The 24651-nt window shown below is 43.7% G+C and overlaps 1 protein-coding gene across 8 annotated transcripts in view; it reads left to right on the top strand.

Moving 5' to 3' along the window:
• erfl1 (Ets2 repressor factor like 1) overlaps positions 1-24651 on the top strand; it is a 94134-nt gene that overhangs the window by 42945 nt on the left and 26538 nt on the right. For 3 of the 8 annotated variants that reach the window (XM_086218112.1, XM_086218114.1, XM_086218113.1), the window contains one exon: positions 9856-10032. The exons of 3 other annotated variants lie outside the window; for them this stretch is intronic. The gene's annotated coding sequence lies outside the window, so the exon portion shown is untranslated. Of the gene's footprint in view, positions 1-6319; positions 6432-9855; positions 10033-10695; positions 10788-24651 lie in introns of those variants that run through there. 2 more of the 8 variants (XM_086218115.1, XM_086218116.1) reach the window with 2 other exon arrangements.

Below are 24651 nucleotides of genomic sequence, written 5' to 3'. Positions count from 1 at the left end.
CATTTGACAGTACAGTCAATGGCTCCAATCATTCCTCATCGGCTTTATGGCCATGCTGACATTTATAGCTGTTATGGGGTTAAAATAAAAGCATTAACAGAGGCAGGGGCTCCATTCAGCTGGGTGTTGTATTTAATCAGCGGTCACTTAATGCAAAGTCCATAATCCACTTGGTGACAGTCAGAGCCACCCGAGGGTTTTGGTTGAATACGCTGTATCAAGGGAAGTGATGGGTGAAATGCACATATTTTATTTACAATAAAATGTGAAGCAAAGATGAAATCCCACCCTCTGACAACACCTCGCACTTGCTTCATTAGCCAGGATTCAGTCTGCAGACCTTCATCAGGTAAAATCCTTACAAACAAACAGCGCTGGCACCACCCTTTTGTTTTTCTCTAAGCCTGTTTAGAAAGACTGTCTGGTGTGGGAGGCTTTGTGGAAAAATTTTCTACTATTTTTGACTTTTTGCCCTATGAAACAGGCCATCATGATAACAAAAGACACATAAAACGTCCTTTTACATACATATTGCAGACTTGATGCTGAATTGTAAGATTGTTGGACGATTATACTCAACTGTTGAGCCCTAGCATGCACCTTTATTCACAGTAAATGAGTGTTACAGTACAATGACATCCACGTTCTGCTTTTTCGTGTTTTGACACAAATTTAAGTTTCGCATCTCTTTTTTTTTTTACCTCCAATATCGTTGTTATTCTTCCCCAAGTTGCTCCCTTTGGCCCCGTTGAGCTTCTCTTTGAAATGTTACTCTTGCTGAAAGTACTTATCTGAGTTTTTCTGCCACCTTCCTCATCTTTCACTACACCCAAAGCAGCTTTTTTTTAAGACGACGTGCCCCCTGTTTTGAAGTCACTGACCCCCCCTGGGCCCTCTCCTTTCCCTACCCCGTCTCCCACTTAACCCCATATTTCACAGCTGAACTGCAGCTAATTTCCCCCCAGCCCTCCGTACAGCGCTCTCTATACCGCTGGAGCACGCTTAATTACCCACAATTAAAGCCAAACACTAACGAGAAAATTGCTCTGTTATGAAATGACTTCAAAAGGACTGGAGTAAGTAGAATGGATTGGAGGAAAAGTTGGGTGGTAGCCTCGGGTGGCAGGGAAGAGCTTGTGTGCTGCGTTTCTCCCCCTGCAGCCGTCTCAGTGGAAGGCAGTAAGCAAAGACTCCGCTGGCATCACCCACAGCTGTAGACTACAATATTCAACAGCTAAACTCCAAGTGTTGGCACTCAGAGAGCACAAGTGTTCACTTTAGTAATGGAGGAGTGGATCTGGGAAAGCTTTGTTATGAAAGGGAAAACTATTTTGGTTTCTTTAATGGCAGCTATTTTATCCCTAAACACGTCTTGAAGAAATGCGTCAGTCACATTATGTTTGATGAGAGCACAGAAATAAAGGTGGGTCTGACCGATGGGTTTTATACAGACTACCTGCACTTTGCACGGTATAGAATTACGATTACTGTGTTCACTTCAGAGCAGTTTATTTCATCTTTTTTTTCCATAATAAGCAACCAGATTGACTGCAAAGGTGGTATATTGCTATATGTTAATATTGACAGATATTTTTCCTCAAAGTTTTGCCAAATGTCTTTTGTATGGTCAAGTTTATGTTGATCAAAAGTCAGAGCACTTAAATCTCAGTCAAAGAACCACAGCTGTTATAGTCTAGATTTAGTAAATGAAGGTCGATGCTGAAGTCTTTGTGGTGAGCCTGAATGTGTCTCTGCAGGGTCGAAGGCAGCCGGTCTTAACAGTTTTAATCTTAGTTTCTTCTCTGAAGTTCATGCGATTATTTTCAGTTATTTGTCTTATTATACCCTCCCAAAAGTCCCATGTTGTTGTGACGTACTTTTGCTCTCCGCTTGTCGTTTGACACCAGCTGCTCTGACTGTTACTGCACAAAGATGACATGCACATTTAGGCGCAATGAGGAGAAATAAGTATATTTTGCCTGATGTGCTTCCTTTTTCCTCACTGAGAAGTCACCCGAATCATCATCTAAGCGTCTCAACAAAAGCTTTTGTGCGATTATTCTCGTGGTCCTCTCTGAAAACAGAGCTGTTGGTTGACTTTTCGGTGTCATGTGGCGTTTGGTGATTTTTATTTCAACAGGAGGTAAAATGACACACCATCTGTATGTAATGGAAGTCTTTGGATACTTAAAGGCCTTGAATGAAAATTAAAAAGCTTAAGATGTATAAAAATGATTAGGCCACAAATAGATTTAGGAATATTGGAGCCATTTCCAGGATCCTACATTCATATATTCGATATTATACTGTATGTAATCAAGGGGAACCAAAATCTCTGACCTGCTTTTCTTGGCGTTGTGGGGCATCCAGATCAACTGAGTATGTCCAGAGTCACTCATGTATGCTCTAGCAGTACTAGTTAACTCAACATGAAGTTCAACTGGTTTGTTAGTAGGGTTGTTTACATGTGTCTGACTTTTTTACTCACGCAGTGTAGTGACTTGTCAGGGAATTAATTTTCAACTTAGCAGTATGTGTAGAGCATTAAATGTGCTTGGTTGCAGCTCTCAGTGATCTCAGATCACAATCCCAGCAGCACAAGAGCTAAATGAGTAAACATTTTATCCTGGTAAAACCCTTCATGTCATGTTTTATCTTGCGACACAACCTGCACCGACTCAGGAAAAAAAAAAGCCTGATTGGCGCCATAAGAAGAACCTCTGCCTTGTTTGATAAGGTTACACTTTGACCCCGAACACTCTCTCCTAATATAAAAAATATCTCATAAAACCCATCTGAAACTGTCCAACAGCAGCTGGGGCTGAATTCAGACACCCAGATGTTAAGAGTGTATCCGCCGCAATATACCTGACCACAAACCCCATTCCCTGTCACAGAGGAATGAGCCTCACCGTCACCTCCAATCCCCCCAACCCCTCCTAACCCCCCAATCCAATCTACAGCCGGCAAAATGAAACAAATAAACACTAATTCGGATTATTTACGTCCAGTTTACACCACATGACGCGACGTATAGGTGGGAGAAAAAGGGCTATATGGTAGGTGGATAATTGTAGCCGTGGTAGTAATAAGTGCGGCGGCTACAGTGATAACAATTAGATTTGATTTCATTTGAGAATGCCTCCACAGCTGCTCCTCACTCACCCCCTTAACCCCCCCTTCCCCTTTTCCCCTTCTCCCTCCCCTCGCTCCTCTCCCCCTAGATTAAAGTGGGTGTGTTAATTCCGTGGTGTAGCGATCGAACAGCTCTGGCAACAATGGGAAATGGGCTATTGATCAGAACAGCTCAGATTAAGACTAGGCAGTGGAGCTCTTTCTTGCTCTCTTTCCCTTCCTTTTCTCTTCATTTCCCACTTTCTTCTGCCTGTCTTCCTGTCTGTCCTGCTTGTGTCACCCCCCCTCCCTTCCAACCCTCCTCTCATGTCTTTCACACAAAGAAGAAGAAAGTGTTTGCATGTATAAAAGAGTCTATGAAGATTTCCCTGTCCCTCCTCTTTTGCTCTCATTACTTCCTTCCCCTAATTCTCGTGTCAACAAGACACTTTTAAAACTTATATTTAAAACGTTGCACAGAAACAAACAATTCTTCACTAACCTCATGCAGACAGAAGAATCTGAGCCTTTTAACAGTTCACTTTGCTGCAATCCGACATCCATTCACATGAGATTTTATATCAATCAGTCACCGCCAGTCCCGTGTTGTGCTGCAATAAAAATGTGCCCTATCAAAACAGCTCACACACCAAAATTAGCTGTCATGATCAGGCCCCGGGACACGAGACATTGGATTTGCATTGAATAGACATAAAACTCTCCAAATGTGAGGAGACAGTAAATCCATACGGTGAAAAGTGAGCTAAGAATCTTCTGCTCTACTTATATTAATTAACTCAGTCAATGGGGATGTGATAGGTCAGTTATTCATCCGATTCCAGCGCCTACCCACTCTGTCACAAATACCTCCCAGGTGTCAGTCCAGCTGCTGAGCTGGGATCAGTGGGGGAAAACAGCCCCGGCGTGGACGATAGCGTGAGCTGCTGTGAAGCCGGTGCTTAGAGGTTACTGGCATGTTACTGCACCGGCTTTTGCCCCTTCTGAATTTAGAGGTGACGCACACATGCAGACGCACGTGTAGGCATATTACGACCTGCAACGGCGGCGTGCAGACACACACACACACACACACACACACACACACACCAGTGGTCACATCAATATTGCCATGACCCTCTGGGGACTTAGAGTATTGGCAAAGCTTTCATCCGCTGAAAGTGTCTGATGTTCCCTGCTCCCACCACAAACACGCACGCACACACACACACACATACACAGAGTTAACATATACAGAAAAATCTGTCTCAAATAAATGCATGTCTAACCTTTTATTTAGACAGACAAGGCTCCCTCTTGAAAGACCTGATCACAGTCCTGCATTAACAACTGGAAGCTGCTGCCGCTGGAGCTGTAAGGGCACCTGGGTGGTGTCACTGAGGAAGGGGTGGTGTCACTGAGGAAGGGGCAACCCCCCCCCCCCCCCACACACACACACACACACACACACTCAGATTTCTCCTGCCAGTTTGGGGTTTGATCCTCATGGTGACAACCTCACTCCTCTAACTTGTAGGCCACCAATTTCTTTTTCTTTTTTTTGGAAGAATGAACCTGAAAATCAGGTCGAGTGGTTGAGAAAGGCCGGAGCCGCATGTGCCTGCTGGAAGGGTTAACAAGCAGTGAAAGAAAGCTCCGATCAGCAGCTGACACTAGAGGGCAATAAAGAGGTGGATGAATGTAGGGTGACATGTATGTAGTTGAGGATGTGACCAATGGTCATGTTCATATATTCAAGACTTTTAAAATAGATTCATGAGCATCATCAGGCTCTGAAAAGGGAATTTGCCTTTAAAAAACAAAAACTCAACTAATTCAGTTAGGAAATAATCGGCATCATTATTCAGTATTTTGGTCCATAAATTCTTCACATAACTGATTTGGTCAAACAAAGGGCCAAAAACCATCAAATGTATTACATCTAACCGAGCGAGAGAGAAGACCATCTCCACATGTGGAAGGTTCGAAAGTGCGTTTGTGCTCTAACAAATGCCATAAAATCAAATGACAAAAATAGATGCCAATTCATTTGCAGTCAGTTCACTAATCAATTAAGTCAGTGATTGTTTCAAACCCAATTTCCCTCATTATCACAAGTCAAGACACTCTCCTTTATGTCGTCTTGCTCCCGTCCAGCCCTGCAACAAGAGTTACTTTTACCTCTCGCTGGCCACCTCGCACAGACGTGACATCATGGCGGAACAGGATTTTCGGCTTCTTTTGCTGTCTGACTCTTGATGTTGCCGCAGCGTCCTTCCTACCCTTACTTACAGCATCTGTTTCCCTGCTTTCACCTCCTCTTCCTCTCCTCACCCCAACTCCCCTGTCATAGACTCCTGCTCTCTGCACTCAAGTGAGTTCCATAGGTTTGCCTAATTGATTATTAAACTGCTGATTGGCGATCAATTGAATAAATAAAGTTTATTAAGGGCAGGGTCGATCTCCTGGCAAGCTCTCCTCTGCTGTGTGTGTGTGTGTGTGTGTGTGTGTGTGTGTGTGTGTGTGTGTGTGTGTTTGTGTGTGTGTTTCATTTATGCTGATAGACAAGTCCTTTGGTCCGTCATAATGTGGATTTGGCTTCTTCTCGGTGTTCGTCGAGAGCCAGACTGACCGGTTAGGTTCAACTTTTACTTGAATCTGCTTTAGCATTTGCTTTATATTCATTCATGATCAAGACAATTTTTTTTTGTACCTTGGTAAATCTATGCTCCGAATTTGAGGTGTTTTAGAGTTGGAATCCAGGTTTAGGTTTAGATTAAGTCATAGAAAACCCTGCAAGAGTCAGTTGGAGCGAAGTGGTCAGTTTGGGTGAGTCAAGTTCAGCGAGTCTTGAGGTCAAAACCACGGTGAACTCCTCAGCTGGCCGGTGTGTGAGACTCCAAAGCGAGTCCTAAAAGAGAAAACACACACGTAAAGCTGCACACTCTTTCTCTCACACACAAATCCCATATATGAGACAGAGGAGCGGAAACGGGTCGAATCCTACTTCAAATTCTCTTTCCTCTCGGCTTGTCGACCGGGGAAAACAAACCGACCCGAGGCGCGGCGAATGGGGATTTACTAATTAACTACTTACACACGCGCGCGCAAGGAGAGAGAGAGAGAGAGAGAGCGAGAGAGAGAAAGAGAGATGCTCACATCCTCTCCTGCCCCCTCCTCCCTCCTGTGCTCTCCTCCCCGGGTTCAGGTTGGTAGTAGTGCTGCCTCTCCGGTCGCTGGCTCGGCGCGCCGTCAGAGTGAACGCGTGTGGATAGACCGGCGAGCGCTTTAACGGCACTACCTGAACAGACCGACTGCAGGTATGTTATGACTGTTGCAGTGCGCGGTATCTCTTTTGTGTTTCTTTCTAGAAAGAAGTAAAGTCTCTGGAGTTTGTCAAAATATCGTGACAGGTTCCATGTGTGTTACTGTATTGGACGTATAACTGTAGCTGTTCTCTATTACCGCAAGTTTGAGGAGAAAAGCGCAACCAAAAGTTGCACCTTGCGTAATTCACGCACACCTGCGATTGCCTTTTTTTTTTCTTTTTTTTTTGAACGCTTGGATTATGTTTTTCAACCTGCCTCTTCCCCGAAACCACTGGGAAAGTTTACCCCCGTATGTTTACAAGCGCAGTGACGGGAACATATTCTCGCGTGCAGGTGATCAGGTCTCGTGGTGTCGGTTGTACCGGGGCACTTAGATGCGTTCAACTGTCGTTGTTGGCCCGGATTAGCCTTTAAGTGTCTCTATTTGTTAAGGCGGCCAGCCCTCACCTCCACGCAGCCGTATCAATCAGTCAATTAAACAGCCACTCACCTCTCTCTCTCTCTCTCTCTCTCTCTCTCTCTCTCTCTCTCTCTCTCTCTCTCTCTGTCTCTCGTTGCTAGTGTGTGTCGTGACCCCTCTAAATCACCTTGTTGGAATTTGTGTGTATTTGTATGCAATTTTCACAAATATTTATGAATGTCTTGTGACTCCTTAATTCGTCTGTTTTCACTGAAATTGTTCGTGTCAATATTTTAGTTTATTCCTGTCTTTTTTTATTGTTTGATGGATTAATTAGTCACCGTCTTTTTTTTTCCTTTTAATAACTCGTATGAGTTAAGAGTCCGGAAAATTTTCCATCCGTACTTTTGATGTTGTCTCTAAGTTTCTACACCACAACACACTTTCCCCACGCGGAAATGAAAAGGCAGAAGCTCGATTTAGAACTGTGTGACCACCCGTCAATGTTTTCATTCAGGGAAAATGGTGAAGTTTACTTTCATCACGAGTGGGGTCTGTTATTTATGTGTGTTTTCAGTCTCGCATGGGAGTTTGTTTCAGAAGTAGGCGCATCGATATACTGCGGAGTACAACTTGGAAAAAAAAATTGGAATAATCTTTATGTGGATTCGCTGGTCTCTCATATATATATATATTTTTTTTTTTTCTTTTTAGGTGTTTACACACATACAACTTTGATACATATTTATGTGCGCCATGGGTATACTCCATGAATGATTTGTGCCGGTACATTTCCAGATAAACAGTGTTTGTAAATCAATACATGCATGTAACTATTGCAGATTAAGAGATCGATCAATGGATCCGCGCTAACCCCGACCGATGTTGTTTTTCTGGCGTCAATTATTCACATCCAACTTTGCACAACACCAGTCTGTCTCCACAAACTTTTGCAACGCGTGTGCAACCTGTACGTGCGTGTGCGCGCGTGTGTGCAAGAGACAGAAAGAGAGATAGAGAAGAGACGGGGAGGGGGGGGGGTGTGTCAGTGTGCGCGCGTGTCTCTTACCGCAAAACAGAGGATTACAAGAGAGGTAGCTGTTTGTTTGTCTCGGCAAATGAATGTAACCATAGAGCCCTGCGATATATCATAGCCTAATAATGACGACGATAATAACAACAATAACAATAAAATACGCCATGACAAATAATGTACTTTATTTACTTTATTTTCCCCTCAAATTTCCAGCAGCGCGTGCGTCTCCCTCTCTTGTCCTACCTGGGTTTCCGGTGTGTCAAACCTTCGTTTCGTGGGATCATTTTCCCGTTGTTTTTTTTTTTTTTTTTTGCCGCCTCACACTCACCGGCTCATCCGTCTCTCTCCTGTCAATACTTGCGGAAATATCTCTGACACTAAATGACATTTGGGAGAAAGTCAGTCACCCTCCTCCTCCTCCCTCCCTCCCCCCCACCCCCTCCTTCTCCATCCTTCACCTCTGCACCGCACAAAGTTTCCGAATGGGCCTGTATTTGTTCTAGTATTTTATCATAGTAATTTACCGGCCAGCAGGTAAATGCATGCCTCTCTAGTCAGGAAGAAAACCATTTAATTCGCAGCCCCAACATCAGTAATACTATTATGATCTGACCTGCGCATACCGAGCAGTATTAACGTGTTTTCGTTACGAAATATTTCTCTTAAATTATTACAATTACTATGATTTGATACTGAACGAACAGTCCCGGTCAGCATTTTGGATTTATCATATTAATCATATTATTTTCAGCTTGAAACTTCATATTTTCCATTTTAATATAATTGTGTTCGGATATTGTTGTTATGATAATGTTTTTATAATTTAATTTGCGCGTCTTAACACGTTTCATTTGATTTTTTTTTATAATTATAGAGCACAAATACACCGAATCACTGCTTTACCCTCCATCCGCAAATTCAGTTGGTATTCACGCAAGAGATGATTGCATTCTATCCACATGGGTCAAATTTATTTGCTTTGTATTTAGTGTCAGAATTATTATCTTATTATGTCATATTAATTAAATCATATTTGACAAGTTACTTGAGGGTTCCCGTGAGAATAAGAAGTAAAATAAAACCTGCTTTTCGGCTACGATTCTTGGAAGAATTATTACGATTTTACAGGTGCTTTTCTTTATTTCTATCTTTTTTTTTTTTTTTAATTCTCCTGCCGCCCTCCGAGAGATAAACTGTATTCATCGAGGCGGTCCTCACCTCTGCTCTCCTCCATCTCACTCGGAAAAGAAACTTCTGACGAGGCGGGTTTGATTTTTTAAAAAATGCTCTCATCCTTAATGTGTTGTCATCTGGAAAGCAATTTCGTATGATCAAAGTGCGGCTAGTTAGTGCGGTCAATATCCTTTCCAGCAAGCTTCTCATATATCGATAACAAGACAGCGGAGCCTCTCGTCGTGCCCCATCCAAGGGCCTCAATCCGCTCCGCACCGATCAAACTCGGAAACAGCAGTGCTGTGTTGCACCGAGAGCTCCAGCTTCACATTCATCCAATCCAGAGGGATTTGATAGGAGAAAAAATAGCCACATTACCCACTCGTGCGATATAGTGGAGTTTTTTTTCTTAATTAATATTTGGAAATATTTGAGCAGCGGAGACGAATAATTAAAAAAAAAAAGTGCAAAAGCACCATCAGCGCCAGATGCGCTCCGTGCAGCTTCCTGTTGATGATTGCGGCGGGTTTGTTGTAACTTTTCTGCAGGTGTGTCTGTCCCGTTACTGTATGCCGGTAAAGAGTAAATAAGGTGATTGATCTGGGGTCGATGGGGCACCGGTGGTCCTGCGGGAAAACCCCACCACACACAAGCCCCGTCATCGGCTTCAGCTCCACCAGCCCGTCGTCTGTCTTACTTATTTACTGCTATTTCGTAGAGTTTGAACTGCTGGTTCAGGGTTTTTTGTTTGTTTGTTTGTTTGTTTGTTTGTTTTTTAAGCCGTGCGTATTTTTTCTTTTTCTCAGTGACGCCTTGGTGCGGTGTGACAGCGGCTCCCTCCCCCTCCCCCTGTCTCCTCCCTTCCTCCCTCCCGGGTCGGAACCAGCGCAGCGGCGGACAGATCTCAATCAAACAATCCGAGACACGGTGATCAGGCTTCGGCCTCAGGTGTATCTCTGAGGCGGGGCGACGTGGAGGTCCAGGTGGGTGAACTTTCTCCATCTCCCGGTTTGTTCGCCTCCCATGACTCTTCTGTTTTAGACCTTCATCAGTGATTGTGGAAAAAAAAAATTCATATGAAGGGATATTTCCTGTTGATTTAGAACCACACATTGTACAAATATTTTGCAAACTTGAAAATGGCATATTAATTTCATTGACTAATTATTTTTAATTATATCCCGATGATCTACAGATAATCACCCTCGCGGTGTAATACCACCAGTGGCATATTTGATAGCTTCAAATTCAAATGCAAAGATTTTCTTGGTTAGATATTTTGATCAGGTTTTGCTTGCTGTTTTATTAAACTCCTCTGTCTCACTCCTGAAAATGTGTCTTCAGTGAAGCAGCGCCGGCGTGTTTGTGAATAATCAAAGGTGCCCAATGTGCCATGCCATAGCCTTCGGCCATTACCAATAAAATATAAGACTCTCCTCCAGCCAACCAATGTCTGAACGCTTCCTCCGGCTCCTCTGCTCCCTCCTAATTCTTCCTGTCTGATATTAGCCCCTTGGCACATCTTAAAATTTGTGCTTCATTATTCATTATTCAACACTCATTGGTGGTAGACTGACTTCTACCTGTTACACTCAGAGCCTATCGGGCAATTGAAGGACTCCTCTGTATCTTTCTCTCCATCTCAGTCTCTGTCTCCCCCCCTCACCACCACCACCACCACCTCCCTCCTTTTCTGCCATGGCCCTCATACCCTTGTCGTCTTTCGCTGCCACACCAGGTAACTACAAACTTGTACACAATAATAACAGCCAGATGTATCCATCTATCTCTCTATCTAGCCTGTCAGCAGTTAGTGGAGTGGCTGAGAGACTTGCAGGCGTGAAAGGTCAGTTAATCAATGGCGTACAATTTGATGAATCCCAGCGACTCTTATCATCCTCATGGGCATTTAGGGCCGAAAGGAGGACCACCGAGATAAATGCTTAATCCTGACGTGTGTGTGTGTGTGTGTCTGTCTGAGAGAGAGAGAGAGAGAGAGAGAGAGAGAGAGAGAGCTCTGTGAAGCAAGATGGGCATGCAGAGAGGTTGAGGGGGTTTGGCAAGTGGCGAGAAAATGGGAAAAAGAAAGAGACGTGGCTCAAAGCTTCACTGGAAGGTGAACAAACATCCCTTCATTTGGAAATGACAGATTCTTCTTTCTCCGTCACAATCAGAAAACTGGGGACATGGAATTCGCCTCAGGATGGACACACTGCACACCTCTTGGGGTGACATAGAAACCTTGGTGTACTCTGCTGCTGCATATAAAGTTGAGAAAAACCTGAGGAAAACAAAGGTGTATGAGTAGTTGAATTCTCCTGTGACATGTTAGCCAGCCTGCAGCAGTGTGCAACCAAGAGGAAAATGAGCTTTTGTCCACAAGGCTGGCCTCTTTCTTCCCCCTCTGGTTTTTGAACTGCAGGGGTTTGGAGAGTGACACAATTTCTTTGCCCTTATGCCCTTAACAAGGATCCCCCGCCTCGGTGTGGCAGGACACCAGTTGTTTTGTATTGAACTGTAATGTACTTTTCATTTCTGTTGTGGCTTCACTGGCATTAATCACTTCAACAGTAATGATCAAATGGCATCACTGTCACCCACACTGATATCATGGATGTGTGGATGACTTTGCACGCTTGCATCCGTGTGTTTTCACATGGGTGTGAGGGAGCCACTCATGTCCTTTATCTCCATCTCAATGCAAGTCCGATGTAATTCGATTGAGATTAGTTGCACTGGCATGACAGCAGATCCCTAGTATTGCCAAAGCACTTAGGAGGCAATGACAGGACCACATCGACGTGTGCTAACACACACACATACACACACACCCTGCGATAGGCCAACCTTGTAAAGACACACAGACGAAGTGGAGAGTGACAGAAAAGTCAAAGAGGTTTCGGCAAAATCGGAGGATTATTAAGTTAAAGGATGATAGAAAGTTGTCAAAAGAGCGTGAAAAGAGGAGGATAAACATGATGAAGGAACCAGGATGAGGAGCACACCTCAGGCATGACGTCCAAAAAGATGAAAGAATGATTGACTCAAAGTGAAAAGAGAAAGACGGGGAAAGAGTAGGGAGCAGAGGTGACGGAAAACAAAGCAAAAAGAAGGTCAGGGACACTGAAAGAGGAATGGAAGGATGGAGTGAACAAGGAGAAGAGGATGAAGAAGAGAGGACAGGGGATAAAGAGAGCAAGGAAGGGCAAGACATGATAAAATGTTATAAGAGTGATGTACAAGAAGAGGGGAGAGGAAGAGATTTACTCGAACAGAGATTAAGTCAAGTTGTCCCCGGTCAGTCATTAATCCGATTTAAGAGCAATTAAGGTGAGACTGATTCCTTCCTCGAGAGAAAGAAATAGATGAAGAGGGTGAAGAGAGAAAGAGGAGACAGTGAGGGTGGGAAGGAAAGAGTGATTGAAAGAGAAACCCGGTCAAATAAAACAAGTATCTGAACTATAAATAGCTGCTGCCAGACATGAAAAACAACGTATACTTAACTCTAACATGGCTAAGGGAGTTCTATTTAACTACATCCATGACAATGTACTTAGAATCAGGGGGAGAACAAAATCAATATTTTATGGTGTAAGGTGTTTTTCCATCTTGTCGGTTTGGTCACTGTAAATTTTTATATTGAAAAACCCAAATGACTGCATCTGACGCTAGAAGAGTAAGACCTGAATTGTGGCAATTAAATTTAAGATTGGAAACAATCTGCGCTGAAAATTGAAACATGGCCATCCTTTTGGATAAAGGGCTGGTGGTGAAACAAATTTCACTAAATGAAAATAAAGCACAGGCGTTCAAAATTAAAATCTTACAATTTTATCCATTTAATTTTCTTTTCTTTTTTGCATTCAATGGGATTCCTCAACAGTTTTTTTTTTATTGTGTTGTTTTTTTTAAACCAGATTAATTTTTTTTTTTTTTTTGGATTGTCACTGCTTTCAGTTTCAGCTGTGCCACGGTCTTGGCATAGAGAGGGAAGTGTGTGAACGCACCCTGTGACATCTAAAGAGTGGTTTTTTTTAATTTTCTTCACCCACCGTTCAGGGTTCAGGGCTGCTTCGAGGTTTAGGTGAAGCCTTCGCCACCACAAATGAGCTGGCAGCCCAGCTACCACTACCTAGAAGTTGCTAATGGAGCCAAGAGACTGCGTAAATCCAGATTTTGTTTTCAATCCCAACTTTTTTTCGTGATTGCAAAATTTACCTGTCTCTGTTCCACAGTTTCCCTAGTGACTTCCTAAGGGCACAAAGTTACTTTGATCCCTTCCACATATATATAGTTTTTAAATTTCACACAAGAGTTGTCTCGTGACACTGACGACAGGAGCTTGTAGTGTGTTACAGCGTCTCTACCTGTGATATTCTCCTCTTGAGGGTGGACAGATATTGTGAGGTTTCGTAGAAACCTCAGTTTCCTAAAAGATGATATAGTGAAGGACAGAGGGGAAATAAAGAGACACTCACAGAAACTAACTGAAGGACAAAGTGTGCGATGAAAATGTAAAGCGTAGGAGCAACAAAGGTAGCTCCCCACCTCCTCCTCCTCCTCCTCCTCCTCCTCAAACCCCTCCAATACCTTCTCGGTGTGCTCTGTTGTTCCAGATGTGTATCACAGGTCTCGGGGTCGACAGAGGGGTCCCTCCACCGCTGTAGCATTTCTATGTCTATTGGGAGATGGTGGTTCTGATAGCTCCGCTGTGTGACATATACACAACAGTACATAAATCAAACGCACACATACACACACTGGCTCCATTTATCTCCCCGTGCTGTGATAGCAGCTAACTCTGCATAGAGTCAGAGAGAGGGAGAGGTTGTGGTCTGTCTTGTTAAGTGGGAAAGTAATGGGTTGCTGTAAAAAGGTTTACGTCTGTTGCCGCCATCGCTATTGTTGCAGCGTTTGTGCCTCTTTTGTTTGATGTGCGCGAGCAGTATAAAGCACACTTGAATGCGTCCATAATTGCTATTCCACATAACTGCAGGACAACAGTGTGTTATTATGAAGCCTGTTGAGGCAACAAATGGAGCAAATTGAAAGCAAAGGTCAGAGATTTTTCTGTGCTACATTTTAGCCATCTCAATGGTTTTACCTGATTTCAGTGATCAATGCTGTATACATCTGTTTTTAAAGCTCACTTTAAATGGTGAAAATTACTCATACATGTCGTATCTCCTTGTTTTATTTTAGTCTCCTCCATCAGGAGTCTTTTTATGTTTCTGTGGCACATCCACTGCAGTTTCTTTGTACCAATTTGTAGCCCATCACAAGTCCCAGATTGAGAGGCCATTTGGCTGCTGTTGACAGGAGGCAGCAGCTATTGACAGGGCCCTGCCGGGGAGGCGTGTCTCAGGCCCCACGTCCAAAGCGTTTGTGGTGTTTAATACACTGAAGCAGTGGTCCTCACAGTCCTCACCCTGCATGCTACTGCCATAGGGATCAATATGCACTGGGTTAGAGAAATGGACCATCTGATGCACACTCAGAGAGGGGGATGAGGAAAAAAGACAGAAACAGTGGGGAGGGGTAGCAAGGGATTTAAAGGAAGAAGACTGAAACAGGCTTGAAAAAGGGATATGGCGGGACTAAGAGAAGGAGAGGACATGATTAGAGGCATGGTTTAAAAGACATGGAGCGCTGCCCAGTGTGGAGATAGATAGCAAGGGAAAGAAAGTGGTCAGTGGTTGAAAGATACATTCAGCTGGGAGAGAAAACAGATTGGCGCGAGCGGGGATAGACACTGAAAAAGAGGAAGACTCTAGACACAAGGGAGGATACACAGGAAAAGAAAAAAAGAGGTGGGTAGAAGAAGGGGGGTGCAGGGGAAGGATGTGGAGGAAGGGAGGGGAGGGAGGTAAAATTTCCATCAGGTTTTCAATTGGGGTGGATCAATAGTGTATTAGAGCTCACCTTGACCCCATCTCTCCCCCTTCTCCCCGGCCCAGCACACAGGCCAAGCTACTCTCCCTCACAGCAGGGGATGGAGAGGGGGAGAGAATGCATCATGGCCTCCTTTTCTTGGACCAAAGTGGCAGAAAATGGCACAATAAAAGCAAAAGCGGATAGAGAGAAAACTAAGTCATGGCAGGCAGAAATAGAGAAAGTGGGAGACGGAGAGTAGTAGAAGTAACTGGAGGAGACACGAGGAGGTGATTCCTTCTTTGGATGAGGTACCTGGTGTAGAGCCAAGGTGTGTGCATTGCAACATAACCCGTATGTGTATCGCCATATCACTCTCAAGGACAGGCCAGGACTGATGTACGCCATTGAGACAAACACAGCCTTGCATACAGAAATAGGTACTACCCTTGAGTCACATGTAGAAGCTCATTCATACGCATTCAGACAGATTCATATAAGTGTGATTTCAGTGGAAACAATGTTGCTCGATGCATTTTGGTTTTACTTGTTCCCTGATCATAACTGTCAATCTGAAACTCAAAAAACAAAACCTAAAGCTGCCTTGGGTGACAAACGGGCAGGAAAAAAATCATAATAAACCTTAGAGAAACATTCGTTCCCAACCATGAGAATTTTTGAATAATTTTCCTTCCATCCATCCATTTTCTTCCGCTTATCCTGTTAAGGGTCACGGGGGAGCTGGAGCCTATCCCAGTGGCTTTCGGGCGACAGGCGGGGTTCACCCTGGATGGGTCTTGAATAATTTTGGCCAAAGCAAAATATAGTTTGCTGTTTTATGGCCAAGTGGAAAGTGAGGATAAGAGGGCCTGGATGGAGGATGAACACTTGGTACATCTGGCTTGTAGGACACAGTAGGTCTGCCCACTCCACTCTGGTTCTGGAGCTCCTGTTCATTTAGCAGTTCCAGAAGTTCAGACTCCAGAAAACAGGTGGTAAACCCCATGTCCTGCAGCTGTAGACTGAGCTTGCTGCCTTGTTGCTGCATTTATCCGTCCACCAACACATGCAGTGGAATTTCACTCTGAAGAAAATCTTGCAGCAGATTATATTATATATTGGGAATCTAAATACATTAAAAGCTATGAAAGTGACATGTTATCAGTCATACAGCAGCAGTTACATCATCTTTGTCTGACTCAAAATCTCTGCCATGGCTTCTGGTGGTCAGTGTGAATGACTGAGTGTGGTGATCAAACACAGATGACATTCAACATTTATGCAGCGCCCTTTGATGTATGGCGGTCAGATAGTCGCTCAGGAATTAACTATGATTATAAAACGTTTCGATGAGAACACTGGCATTGAATGTATAAAAAACACAATTGTATTTGTGCAGAAACATCCAGCAGACCCAGTAGAGCCATAGTGTTCTTTGGGAGGACACCCAACAAATTTTAATGGATTAACATTTTACTCCACTGTGTTTTTGGCTTCCTCTAAAAAAATATCAGATTTTTAAAAATTCTTTTCCAGCATGCAGGATGGGGAGGGATCTCTTGTTTTCAACTTAGTCGTTGGGTTTTTGTTAGGTTAGAGAGAACCAATGATATTGACATGGGTAGCAGGTCTTCTTTCACCAAGTCCCGCATGTCTACAGTTACTGTTACAGTTATAATTCAGTCACTTTTTAAAGTTTTTCTGTCCATTTGGCAGCTTAAATATTGTTGGCACAAATGTACCACTTGGAAGATGATGAAGAAGAAGAATTAAGGGTTGTTGGTGGTCATTCACAAATGGAGGGTGATATTTTTTGGCAGAGAAAGCAACAGAGAGTGAATGCTCATCCTCAAAGAAGCAATAACACGAAAAAAGAAAAGCAAATGCGGGTAAGGGCCCACTAAAAATAATGATGTCCTTTTTGTTTGTGGCCTTTCTCAAATAGAAATCTGGGATGAAAGGCAAATGCTTTCAGAGTGCTGCATACCGAATCAACCTCCACAGATGGCATTAGAACCATCATAGGCTAGAAAAGCACAGCTAACCTTCATGCTAACTCTGTCAGACATGTTACCCAAGTCCGGAAGGATATGGTTTTGACAGTAGAGACTCTGTTGAGTTTTGTATCCTCTGACAGCTTGTGCTGCTCCCATGGGTGTGGGACCAGATCATTTGGAACATTTATCCACATTTGCGCAAGTTCTGATCCAGGTGAAAATGGACATAGGCCTACTGGGTGCACATCCCCATGAGACCCACCTGCAGCCTTAATCTACTTCTGACTGGCCACTACTGGATGCCTTTACTGTTGGTGTATGGATTGAGATGATCAGGGTCGCAGCCAATCAGAAGAAGAAATGACGCAGGTCTTAATGGAATGGGAGTGCCAAAAACAAAAAAACAGTATTTTTACATAGTTTGTAGTTTTGCATACAACTACAATTATACTATATTGTGTTGTTTAGGTTTTTTTTTTTTCAATGAAAAATGTCCAGCAGTTTTCAGGGTTTACCCCCAACATTGTCATTCATGCCATTGGGGGTACACTGTTACTCTCAATCTAAAAACATAGTCTTTTTTTTTTTCGGACACCAGGGAGCTAAAAGCATGTAGAGACATAGACTTAGCTATTGATACACAATACGTTTGGCGTGAAGACTGACAAACCTCACCTTAAAATGAAACCTATTCTGGATTCATGTTTTAAAAAAAAAAAAACAGGTCATTGCAGTTCTGGGGACAAATTCAAAATGCTGCAACAAATGGGGCTGTCACTTTCTATTGATTACGATACAAAATGTCTTGCTTTTTTAGGACTTCATTGAAAGTGCTGTGACAACAAGCTGCACACACACAGAAACACGCACACACAACATACAGAAACATAGGACACCGTTCATCATTGGAGGACAACAAGACTTGAAGCTGTTTGAAGAGGACAGTGGTAGGGGGCAAAGGGAGCATGCTTAGGGGTTGAGTGGGTGGGGGTGAATAAAAAATTGATCTGGGAATTTAGCATTTAGACACAGTTTACAAAGCGATATAGAGAGGAGGCACGGGAGCAGAGGGGACCATGCGGGGGAGGACACTTAACCTTACAATAGGTCAGCTCTGCTTATTTGAATAACTGCAACCCTGACATCAAGGCTTGTGCATATACCCCAGAAAATAAACACAAATCTCAGATTCTCCTCAATGATCCGTCTTTAGGCGAGCGTGTGATTTAGCTGTTTAGACAGGAGCTTGTTTGTAAAAGCACAGACCTACCAGCAGCACCATCCTCATCTCTTCCCCACATTTCCTAATGCTGTTCCTATTGTCACCCATTCACACTCCAGTGCACATGCACACGGCAAGACGCCCGGCAACACACAAATGCATGAGCACCCTATTCCAGACACACACATACACACACACAGTAACACACAAACTCTGTCCCACTCGCTGAGGGGGAGAAAAGGAAAGAAAAAAGGAGAGAAAAAAGAAATCGATCGCTGGGGATAGCGGTGCGCGTCGGAGGATCGTATCTTGTCAAAATAATATATTACCCTCATCCCCGCCTGATCGATGCGGTGGATTAGGGACGGAGGGCTCCCTCTCTCCCCTCCTCTCCCTCCCTCTCTTCCTCCTTGGTGCTTGGTGCAGTTTAATATTTACCTCCGTGAAAGAGCGGCCGCGACGGCTCTCAGCCCTAATTGATTCCGACACATGGGGCTCTGTGCTCAGGCTGCGGATAAGAGAGGGAGGGCCGGCTGGAATGCAGAGGGAGAAAGCAAAGGAGAAGAGGATAAAGACAGAAAAAAGGCAAGAAAGAATGAATAAAAGAAAAGAAGGTAGTCAGGGTGAAGCAACCGGGGGTAAGACAACAGTGTAAACAGCAGAATAGTATGAATGATGAATGCCCAGGTTTATTTAAAGGAGGGATGAGGCAAAGGATGAGGAAGGAGAAAGAAGCTGCAGGTAGGAGGGAAAGGGCAAAAGTGAAAAGGCCAATGTTCAGTTTAAAGACATGAATGGATAAAGTTTACAGGAGTGATAGAAAGACACAGTGACAAATGATCCAAAATAACAGGGAGGGAGGTTAGAGGAAATATAGTTGGAAAGATGTCAGATGGAGAGGAGGATGAGGAAGGTCGAGAGGAATGGCAATGTATGTTGCACAAATGGATGAGAGAGGGACAAATGGAACGGATAGCAGGGAGGAAATGAATCAGGAAGAATGAGGGAAACTGAGAGGAGTAGGTGGAAATGGGACAGCACTTGGAAACATCTCTGGGAGGGCAGGAAGAGAAACGGAGGGATGAGGGCCGAGGAGAGAGCAAATGAGAGGGATTAAGAGAGCGACAAGAAGATGGATAGAAACGAAGGAGTGAAACATGACAGGTGGAATGTAGAGCGCCAATAAAAGGCGAGAAAAGGGAGGAAAGAAATAGGGGGATGATGGAAAAAGAGCCTGGCGCAGAGGTGACAGAATGATATCAGGTGGGATAGACAGAAAACAGGAGTGATAGCAGAGCGAGAGGTGGGAGGGTAGAGAGGGACCATATTTTCCGTTGAAGGAACTGGCCTGTCACGCTGTTCCGCCAGCGCAGAGCGGCTCTATAAAATACAGGGAGCAGGCAGGTCGTGTCGGGTGACTTATGTGTATATCTAGGCTTTGTCAATATTTCTTTCTGTCTTCCTTCCTCTGTGCTCCCCCTATTGCTCCCTTGTGTTCATGCTCTCCTTCAGCTCCTGTAGTGTTACTATGTTTGCCCCAGTTATTCTTCTCTACAGCAGCTTCCCTCATCTCCGCTCCTGCAGATACAGGAGGTAAATGATTCAGATATATGCAGCATTCAGTGAACCCAAATGTGGCACAGTTACTTAAGGACAAATGGGACCGAATGGCCGATTCACTGAAGAGTTTCAATAGAAGCTTGTAGCTGGCGGGAGGACTCCTCTATTCCCCCCAGTTCCTTTCTGTCCCAAGCAGGCCCCTGACCGACCAGGGCGCTAGTGCACTGACCAGTGCCCTTCACCTGGCTTCCCACCTGTGGGTTAGTTCAGTCTGTAGAGATGTCTAAACTTAGATGAACTTAGGGCTGTCTGTAGCATTTGTTCAGATGTAAACAAAACAGCAGCTGACACAAAAAAACGCGATGACTGACTCGGACTTCTGCTAATATCTGATGTCTGGCTACATCAGGGGTGAAGGGTTTACATTTTTGATTGTTACATTTATGACCAGGTGGAAAGATTTCTGTGGGCACATTTCCAGTTCCATGACCCCCCACAATTGTGTATTTTTTTTTTTTTTACTGAGTCTGCTTGAATTTGTGTACAAAGAAACCAAACCACACAACATGGAGAACAATACAAATGTATCAATTTCAGTTGGCTTCAAACTAGTCAAAGGGACTGCAGTTGTGAGAGCACCCTAAGTTGTATAGATCAAAGTTAACAATAATTGAAATGGCTAGAATGTGACTCAAACTAATATGCGATGCAATATCTTCCACATGGCTCAAGCTGGTGCTAGGTCACGAACATGTGGTGTTGCTAGTTTTCAAGACGTGAGAATGACTTTTTCACAGCAAGCGCCCTCGCCCTTTAACAAGCACATGTACTTGCACTCCGCCTGCACCAGCAGGCGCTTCAATATGGTAATGAGGTGTGGTTTAGCGCAACTAGCACTGCTATTTTGGGACACTAGAAAATATTTGCACCATTGATCAAGAGGAAGTTGGTCTTGGATTGGTGGCTTTATGTCCATCCATCCATCCATCCATTGTCTTCCGCTTATTCCTGTTAAGGATCATGGGGGGGCTAGAGCCTATCCCAGCAGCTACGGGCGAGAAGCGGGGTTCGCCCTGGACAGGTCGCCAGTCCATCGCAGGGCCAACATACATAGACAAACAACCATTCATACCTACGGTCAATTTAGAGTATCAATCAGCCTCGTCCCCAATTGCATGTCTTTGGACTGTGGGAGGAAGCTGGAGTACCAGAGAGAACCCACACAGGAACAGGGAGAACATGCAGACTCCACACAGAAAGATCTCGTGCCCGAGCTGGGACTTGAACCCAGAACCTTCTTGCTGTGAGGTGACAGTGCTGACCACTGGCTTTATGTGTGAAGTGCTATTTAAAGGGAGTATCAATCAGAGGAGCAGATGCACAACATTGCAGTGTGGTTCTACTGGTGCCCAAAATGTGGAAACACTGGCCGTCATCTCATCCCTGGCCTGCTTCCCCTCCAATGGCTTCTGCGGATTCTTGCTGCTCCCATGTATGATGTTTTTGCGCACCTTCACCTGGTGCACGAGGAGGTCCGTTTCGTCAGCTGAAAAGTGCTCACCTCTCCCAAATTTAAATGCAATCACCATTGAAATAGCATCTCTCCAAGTCCTGGAGCAACCTGGGCTTTAAAAGAACTGACTAAAGGTACTCTGATCGGTTTGATTACTGTAATGCTCGAAACATATCTATGAATAATTAGGTGCCTTATGACAGGCTCTTTGTGTTGTAGTTGCACTCTGATTACGTGCCCTCTAAAAACCAAAATGAGGCTGAACGTTTCCCAAAAAGACGGCGCACACAAATGGCGCCATCCACTAACCACCTGGTGCCACAGATCACTTAAGTAGGGCCTTAAGACTTAATCTAAATCATCTGCCCAAAAGCCCAAAGGCAAACAAAAATGAATCAGTCAATTTTCATTTTCATCAACTAAAACTCAACTAAAATAGATATGATTTGCAATGACTATGTTAAAAAAAAAGCTCTTTTAGTTGGCGGAAACTTGACTAAATAAAAATAGGATGAGGATGACATGTAAACAAACAAGGACTTTTGACAAAGAGTTAAAAAAAATAGCTGTCAAAATTAGCAGTGCATTAGCAGCCTCATACCTAGTGCCAGATGTTGAGCCTTGACATCACTGGCGGATCACCTGCAGAACTATTCTACTAAACAGCCACTTGTGGTTTGCATCCATCACATTTACCTTGGTTTTAATTTCACTTCTGCATGTGTGCATTTATAAATTCATGCATGTGAGTGCTTCTCTTTATGTGCACTCATCTCTGCTCCTGGTACAGAAACACCGGGTGGTGGGCTGATTAATTCATGTGGTCCCAGCGAGAATTGCACCTCCTCTTCCTCATTTGGCATGGTTTAGTATCCTGAGTGCAGGCCTGCAGAGACCTTGGTCCATGGGGGGGAAGGCATCCTGTAGATACACTGCCCCAGTCTACAACAGGTGGACACTCACAAATTACCCTGTTCTACATTTCATCTATATTCATAAAGAAAAACAAGTCCAAATTTCTTTGAACAGTCGGCAAAAATTAGACGTTCCTACTGCGTTGCCGGTATTTTCTGATATACCACATTCAACTTTCAAGTTGGGTACTCCAGTTTAAGTGCAGGTGGAACCTTGACTTAAAAGTGAAAAGTGAGTGAAAATAGTTTTCGGTCCATACTGAAGAATGTATAAGAGAAAGTCTCTCCTTAGATAAGCTGGATCTATTTTCAGCTGCCATCGTGACAAGTGTGACGAGTGTCACTGTGAAAACAGACAGAGGACAATATGAAGGACGGAGAAGTTGCACTCGCATGAAACAGAACTTATTTATTTTTCTAGAATAACCTGAAAATCCCCAATCTATCTCCATGACTTCCTCTGTCTCTGTTTCATTTCCCACCACCTTTCCTCCCTTTCTCTCTCTCGCTCTCTCTCTTGCTCCCTTGCCGTGTGTGGTTCTTTATTTACACCTCTCCCGCTCTCTGCAGTGGCCCGTGGAGCGGTAACAGAAGTGTCACTTGTCATTATTGGTCTAATTCAGTAATCCGTCATCGTGCACTCACTGTATGCAGCGCATTATACGCCAGCACAGCAGGTGTACTACGCACTGAGGTGGAGATTCGATTTGACACGCACACACAGGCGTTAGGGCCGACGGGGGCCGGGGCAGACTGGAGCTGAGAGTACGTGTGTGCGTGTGTGTGTGCGTGTGTGTGTGTGTGTGTGTGTGTGTGTGTGTGTGTACAATTGTTTGTGTGTGTCTGTGAATATGAGAGAGGGAAACAGATGTAGAGATTGAATTTCTGTGTGTGCGAGACCGTGTGCATGCACACAAGTTTGTTATACTAAGAAGAGACATCAGAAGCTGGACGGCGACAGCAGAAAAACTATGAAACAGAATAGACATGAATAAGGAATACAACAAAAGAAGCTGTAACCAGAGGACCAGATCATATGGCGGAGGTTTCACGTTCTTTTGAACGTAGTTGAACTCACCGTTTGATGCCTCTTGAAATGTTTTTATTTTCTCAGCTTTTACATCTTCATGTGCTCATGTGCTGAATGAGCTCCATGCACTTAAGCCCCATGAACAAAAAAGGTAAAACGCAGCTAAAAAGAATGTTTTATTTCCTGGCTTGAGTATGGCGTGAAGCTCATGTGTTTCTGCACCTTCTCACTGTACCACTTTACATTAATCCTTCATGCTTAGCTTTCTATTAGACTGCTGAATAATCATGACTAACTTTAATTAACCATTCTTTAATGCTCTTTGTGATCCTTAATCTAAAGTGGGGAACATTTATCCTTGAAGTAACAATTCCTACCGAACCCTTAACCATCCAGCCTCCCCCAGGTCTTCCATTCATCTTTGCTATAAACTGCCAAGTTAAGAGGAATACCATTAGTTAAAGATTACCAGACACATTAGTTAACTGTTAATCGTGGTCAGCTAAGCATTAACTAATGTAATGTACCCTTCAGGTAAAGTGTCAACATTTTCCACAGAATAAAAGTCATTTGTAGCGAGTATTCACAAATGAAATGATCAGTAAAGTAACACAAAAATAAAACTAAGATAATCAAATAATTCAATTAAAATGTAAAATTTGAAATTGATTTTTACTCTGTGACTTGTATTATAACTCATTACTAGATGATTTGCGGCCATTGTTCCACGAGAATGGTGGCTTAAAGGCACCGAAACTTCATGAACACAATAAAAGGAAGTAAACCGTTAGCTTAGGAAAGTGACTCCCTTCTTCTGTCTTCACCCCCCCCCCCAACCGACCTGCCTCTGTCCACAAATGATGATGCATCCATCAACTACAAGATGCAATCAGTTACATATACTTCAAATTGATTCTTTACACAAAATGACCCGTATGTATTGGCAACATACATATCTTATTATCTTATCTACATTGGCCAGTTGTAACAAGCTAGTTACATATTTTACACATCTAATGTAAAGCTATCTGAAAGGTTTTTATATTGGCAGACATTGGCCACCATAGGCACCGCCACTGTGTGGTAAGGGTCAGTATTGGTCATCAGGACTTTGTGTTGCACCAGTCGCTTCGCTGATGTCACGATCGTTACCCCTGGATGATGTACTTTATAGAGTACTGGCAGCTTGTGAGAAGTTCCTGAATGCAAGAAAAAGAAGTCCTGGTGAGTTCTGGCCCACTACCAGACCACTGCCTTTGCTGAGGGGTTCATCAGCGGTGGTTTGTACTGATTGATCCAGTCCATGAATGGCTGCTCTTTGGAGTTTTGAATAACATTAAAAGGGTGTTAAAATGTATAAATAATTGTAATTGAAAACACGGCTAAGCAAAACTACTTTACTGTCAGTCTCATTTCCCCTGGGTTCTAGATGGAGTCTGCTGCACTGCATTCTGGGTAGGAGAGGGGTTTTCTCTCTGAAGCAGTGCAAGAGGGA

This window comes from Aulostomus chinensis, chromosome 11 (genome assembly GCF_037954235.1).
Source record: "Aulostomus chinensis isolate RoL2024-O1b breed Wild chromosome 11, RoL_Achi_v1.0, whole genome shotgun sequence".
In the NCBI taxonomy this organism is placed as follows: domain Eukaryota; kingdom Metazoa; phylum Chordata; class Actinopteri; order Syngnathiformes; family Aulostomidae; genus Aulostomus; species Aulostomus chinensis.
The sequence above is the reverse complement of the archived record's forward strand: the minus strand, read 5'-3'. Positions and strand labels throughout refer to the sequence as shown.